The sequence below is a fragment of the Cottoperca gobio genome, unplaced genomic scaffold (genome assembly GCF_900634415.1).
Source record: "Cottoperca gobio unplaced genomic scaffold, fCotGob3.1 fCotGob3_230arrow_ctg1, whole genome shotgun sequence".
NCBI lineage: Eukaryota > Metazoa > Chordata > Actinopteri > Perciformes > Bovichtidae > Cottoperca > Cottoperca gobio.
Window position 1 is genome coordinate 328,124 of NW_021166859.1, and position 6,316 is coordinate 334,439.

The 6,316-nt window shown below is 33.9% G+C and overlaps 1 protein-coding gene across 1 annotated transcript in view; it reads left to right on the top strand.

Annotated features, from left to right (window-relative positions):
- Positions 1 to 2,292: 2,292 nt before the first annotated feature.
- LOC115004950 (BCL-6 corepressor-like) overlaps positions 2,293 to 6,316 on the top strand; it is a gene marked incomplete at its 3' end in the record, with an annotated part of 29,559 nt that continues 25,535 nt past the window's right edge. The window contains exon 1 of the mRNA XM_029426704.1: positions 2,293 to 2,939. The remainder of the gene's footprint in view (positions 2,940 to 6,316) is intronic.

A 6,316-nucleotide genomic window follows, 5' to 3' on the forward strand; every position in this document is an offset into this window, starting at 1 on the left:
AAAAGTAATATTTCCTTACTTGTGACCCGTTAATGTGATGATGACGTGCAGGAAGCTCCGTAAACACAAACAGAACTCTGACACATTTAGAGGACCCAGTCAGTAGAGTAACCGCAGTGCACCCTGGGTATTCTGCTTTGACCTATGGTCATTATTAAACTCTTATTATTAAACTCCAGTAAGTAAAAACAGGACGTTTGAAAACATTCTCATTTTAGAACTTTAACACATTGAAATCAACAACAATATTTTTTTATTGACTTATTTATTTTAATTATTCCTCTTTATATTTCCAGTCATTTTCTTATTTTTTCACAGATTTATTCTTTTTATATTTAATATTTTTTTTTTATCTTCTGTCTGTTTCACAATGATTTTTTTTTACAACAGAACAACTGAAGTTCATGCTGATAAGAAACCCAGAATCCACTTCCTGTTTACGCGTCAGTCTGAAACTGAAGTTTATTAATTAAAGTTAATTAAAGTTATAGCTTTGATCTGTTTGAACCTTCACTTTGAGTTTATTTGACTTCCTGCAGGTTTCTGTGACTCGTCACATTCTGAACAGGAAACTGAAGCTTTTCATATCTGACAGCCAAAAAAACTAAACTTCACATAAAAACAATAAGAAGAGGAATAAACTAAATATATAATGTGGAAATATAAAGAATGATAAATAAAAGAAGAATTTAGTAAATAAAGGAGTAAAAAGTAAATAAACAAATTGTAGAAAAATTAAAAGCCGTACTTTTTGGATCCACTTGGTGGAGCTGTCGTGTTGAAGACCTTAATTTTATTCTTTTTAGTTTTTAATTTGACTCTTTTTTTACTTTATTTGACTTTATTTCTGTTTAAGATTTTTTCTCAACACAATCAAATATATTTGAGTTTTCACTCCTGATAAAATCGATTTATCAACAACATGAATAATATATTGATTATGACTTTAATTTATATACATTATATATGTATGATATTAATAAATATGTTTATTTATCATTTTTCGCTCAATATTTTCTTTTCTTGAGATTTTGTTTAATAATATAGAAGTTTAATAATGAAGGAAATTATTTTGGAAAATGCTGAAAAATAAAAAACAATCGAGTAATAAATATAAAGTGTATGCGAAGTAATACGAACAAAAGTGACAAATAGTATACAAGCAATAAACGTAGGATACATTTAGTCAAATTAGTTCATTAAAATATAAATATTGCTCATTTTTAAATAAATGTTTTGATTTATTATTAATGAATAAAAAGTAAAAGCAGCTCTCAGAAATGTTATAAAAGATTAATAAAGAATAAAAGGAAATTTAATGAAAATGTAAAGTTGTGTCGAGCTCTGTGGAGTCAGCATCATTTATTCAGAACAAAGTTTCAAAATAAAAGCACCACATGTCAAACAAGGATTTTTGTTTTTACAGGAAATTAATTTTATTTCTAGCAATAAAGTTGTAGATTTCTTATGTAATCATTAATTAAAAAATATATAAAATATTGGAATTTTCTGTAATCTAGATTTTACTGGAAGCTTGAAATTGAATGTTATCAGGAAGTGTTCGGACATTTGTTTAGTCTTTATATATTATATGAAGTTTCACATTACGTATCTTATCTTATTATATCTCAAAATGTTATTTCAGATTATTTTTGTATCTGATTTAAATCCTTAAAGATGTTTATGGAGTTATAGAAGTGCCATGGAAAAGAATACTTCTGTAGAAACAAAAGAAGAAGAAATATAAAGGAATACATTTAATAAAGAAATGTTGAATTATAAAAATACATTTTAAAATAAAAATTAATGTGGAAATATAAAGAGAAATAAATAAATAAAATCATGATGATGAGTGGCTGGAAGGGTAGATAAACTGTGCTGGGATGAGTTGATTGTAGACAGGTGATATATAAATACTATCAATGTAAAGAGCAAAATAAAATAATTTTCTTTGTTTTTCTTTCTGTATATATTTATATTCGTGTTTTTTTCATATCAATAAATTTTTTCTGCTGTGTTTATATACATATATTTTTTCATTTAATGTAATTTATTAACTTGTTGTTATTCTTTATTAGAATCACTTTCTAATATGACTTCTAGATTTATTATTTTCATTGCACTCCTATGACTTCTTCCACCTGACCTCTGTGAGTGGTGGTTTTATTCTGAAAGGGCGTAGAGGAAGTGTGTCGGTGTATGTGTTGTAACTTGGTGCCGTGCAGAGCAAGAGAAGAAGAGAGGGAGGCTGCGCGAGAGGAGGACACACCGGCGGACAGACGGACGACGGGACCGGAAAGAAAGAAAACAAATGTGGAATAATCCGCGTGCACGCTGACGAACATTTGGTCTCGTGCAGGAATATTTAAAATATTTTTATTTTTAATTTTTCTGGATTTGGTCCCGCTGCTGCTGCTTCCTGCCGGGGACTTCACGGAGGGAAAAGCACGCGCACACGCACACATGGAGTTCAATCCTCGTGCCGCACGGCGCGTGCGTGCGTGCACATGAACGTGCGTGCGTGTCCAGGTGTATGTTTCCTGCTCGCAGCGTTTATTTATCGCTGTTGTTCTTAAATTTGCTGTTTCGCCAACGGAGTTTGGCTCCGCTCCGGACACCTTGTTTTTGACCTGTAGGTGTGCGTGCTCAGCATGTCGCAGCGTGGCTCTCACACCAGGCTCCATTCATAAAATGCTTTATTTTCATTTATGTTGGAGTTTGTTTGTTGTTTTTGGAGGAAATCTAGAACAACAGTGTGTGCGTGTAATGGGAGTGTGCGCGTGCACGCCCCGTCCTGCACACGCACGCGGCTAATCAGTGAAGATGGATTTATTTACTTGAGCACAGATTGTTTTGGATTCCACGTATTTTTATCGGATGGCTATCAAATCAAAAACATTAAAACTGAAACATTAAAACTGTGGAAGAAGAGCAAAAAGGTGAGTACAAATATATTATTATGCTTTTACAGTTCTTCCAGTACTATAATATATAATAGTATAATAATCCTAGGTTTTATGGTCAAATATTCCTGTAATATTTCCCTGGGAACTTTATTACATCTCTAACATTAATATATAAGTAATATATATAAGTTATATATAAATATATATATATATATATATATATATAGAAGTACTGTACTGAACTTTTTATTTTCAAATAAAATATTCAGTTATTCCTAAAATAAAAAGTATTATTAATTCTTGTATCCTACAGAAACTACACAGTTTATGGTCAAATATACAAGTTTAATAATCTTTTATGGATCTATAATATTATGCTGAAATGTTTATATGAAAACATAATTATTCCTAAAATACAAATTATTACATGTTCTGCTGTATAAACTAGTTTGAATGACTTTTATTGTTGAGGTATTGTCACTGAAAGTAATCTTTAATATTATTTATACATATATATATATATTTTTTTATATATATATATGTATATCATTTATATTATATATATATTATATTATAGATATATTATATATATATATATATATATATATATTTATATATATATTTATATATATATATATTTGTATTTATAAATATATATATATATATATTTATTTATCTATATATATATTATTTATATTTATATATATATATTTCTATATATCTATTTATCTATCTCTCTTTCTAGCTCTCTTTCTCTTTCTCGCTATCTTTCTATCTCTCTCGCTATCTTTCACTTTCTCGTTCTCTCTCTCTTTCTATCTATCCCTCTCTCTCTCTCTATCTCCTACATCTCTCTCTCTCGATGTCTCTCTCATTGTGTCTCTCTCTTTCTCTCTCTCTCTCTCTTCTCTCTCTCTCTCTCTTTGTCTTTCTACCTATCTATCTCTTTCTCTTTATATAATTATATATTTTATATATATATATTGTATATATAATATATACACGTGTTTCTATAATCTTATATAATTATCAGTTTATTTAAGTAATAAGTAATTACTTGAGTATTACTATAAGTACAGTAAGAATATTTCTGCTGTAAAAACATTGCAGAAGAAGACAAGGCACGTTTTAAGAAAGTTTTGCAAATGTTTGCGAACTTCTTTCTGTTCGTACGACCAACGCCACACACTCAGAGAAAGCTTAGAATCTCGTCTCTTTAGTGAGACAAACGGTTTTGATCATACACGGTAAAAACGGGACATCTCAGCATTCAGTGCGGTTTAGACGCTTCTAAAACGGATGCCTGAACTCTGACCTTTCGATTGACACTTCATTTGAGCCAATCAAATTAGAACTTTTGAAAACATTAAGAATAAAATCAGGTTTTTACTTTAGAAGTCCTGTTTTTCTTTGGAGGCCAGAAAGAGATGAGTCTCTGCAACGTTTCTCTCTGTGTGGAGATGTTGTCTATATGAATGCATCGTGTCAGTGCCTCAGCTCTCTGGATACCGTCTACCATGGGGCAGATTCATAACAAACCTCAAAACCCTGACGCACCACTGCACCTTATATGCTCGTGATGGATGGTCTTCCCTGACCTCCCATAGACTGAAACACTGCACATCTTATTTATGAAGCTATTCTTGGTGCTCTTCCTTCTCACCTAAGGATCTACATTAATCTGAAATGTAGTAGATCATATCGGCTTTGCTCCGAGGACTTGTTTCCTCTAACTGTCCCAGAAGTCCGTACAGAACTGGGGAGCAGGAAGTTTAGTTTCTCCTGTCGATGGAACCAGCTGCACAATGAGACTCAGAGAGCTGGTCTCTGATGGACTTAAAGTGTCTCTGACGGACTTAAAGTGTCTCTGACAGACTTAAAGTGTCTCTGACGGACTTAAAGTGTCTCTGACAGACTTAAAGTGTCTCTGACGGAATTAAAGTGTCTCTGACGGAATTAAAGTGTCTCTGACGGAATTAAAGTGTCTCTGAAAGTGTCTCTGACAGACTTAAAGTGTCTCTGACGGAATTAAAGTGTCTCTGACGGAATTAAAGTGTCTCTGACGGAATTAAAGTGTCTCTGAAAGTGTCTCTGACGGACTTAAAGTGTCTCTGACGGAATTAAAGTGTCTCTGACGGAATTAAAGTGTCTCTGACAGACTTAAAGTGTCTCTGACGGAATTAAAGTGTCTCTGACGGACTTAAAGTGTCTCTGACGGAATTAAAGTGTCTCTGAAAGTGTCTCTGACGGACTTAAAGTGTCTCTGAAAGTGTCTCTGACAGACTTAAAGTGTCTCTGACAGACTTAAAGTGTCTCTGACGGACTTAAAGTGTCTCTGACGGACTTAAAGTGTCTCTGACAGACTTAAAGTGTCTCTGACAAACTTAAAGTGTCTCTGACGGACTTAAAGTGTCTCTGACAGACTTAAAGTGTCTCTGACAGACTTAAAGTGTCTCTGACGGACTTAAAGTGTCTCTGACAGACTTAAAGTGTCTCTGACGGACTTAAAGTGTCTCTGACGGACTTAAAGTGTCTCTGACGGACTTAAAGTGTCTCTGACAGACTTAAAGTGTCTCTGTCTCTGACGGACTTAAAGTGTCTCTGACAGACTTAAAGTGTCTCTGACGGACTTAAAGTGTCTCTGACAGACTTAAAGTGTCTGTCTCTGACGGACTTAAAGTGTCTCTGATGGACTTAAAGTGTCTCTGACGGACTTAAAGTGTCTCTGACGGACTTAAAGTGTCTCTGTCTCTGACGGACTTAAAGTGTCTCTGACGGACTTAAAGTGTCTCTGACGGACTTAAAGTGTCTCTGATGGACTTAAAGTGTCTCTGACGGACTTAAAGTGTCTCTGATGGACTTAAAGTGTCTCTGACGGACTTAAAGTGTCTCTGTCTCTGACGGACTTAAAGTGTCTCTGTCTCTGACGGACTTAAAGTGTCTCTGACGGACTTAAAGTGTCTCTGTCTCTGACAGACTTAAAGTGTCTCTGATGGACTTAAAGTGTCTCTGACGGACTTAAAGTGTCTCTGACGGACTTAAAGTGTCTCTGACGGACTTAAATTGTCTCTGTCTCTGACGGACTTAAAGTGTCTCTGATGGATTTAAAGTGTCGATGACGGACTTAAAGTGTCTCTGACGGACTTAAAGTGTCGATGACGGACTTAAAGTGTCTCTGACAGACTTAAAGTGTCTCTGACGGACTTAAAGTGTCTCTGACGGACTTAAAATGTCTCTGACGGACTTAAAATGTCTCTGACAGACTTAAAGTGTCTCTGACGGACTTAAAGTGTCTCTGACGGACTTAAAGTGTCTCTGACGGACTTAAAGTGTCTCTGACAGACTTAAAGTGTCTCTGTCTCTGACGGACTTAAAGTGTCTCTGACAGACTTAAAGTGTCTCTGACGGAC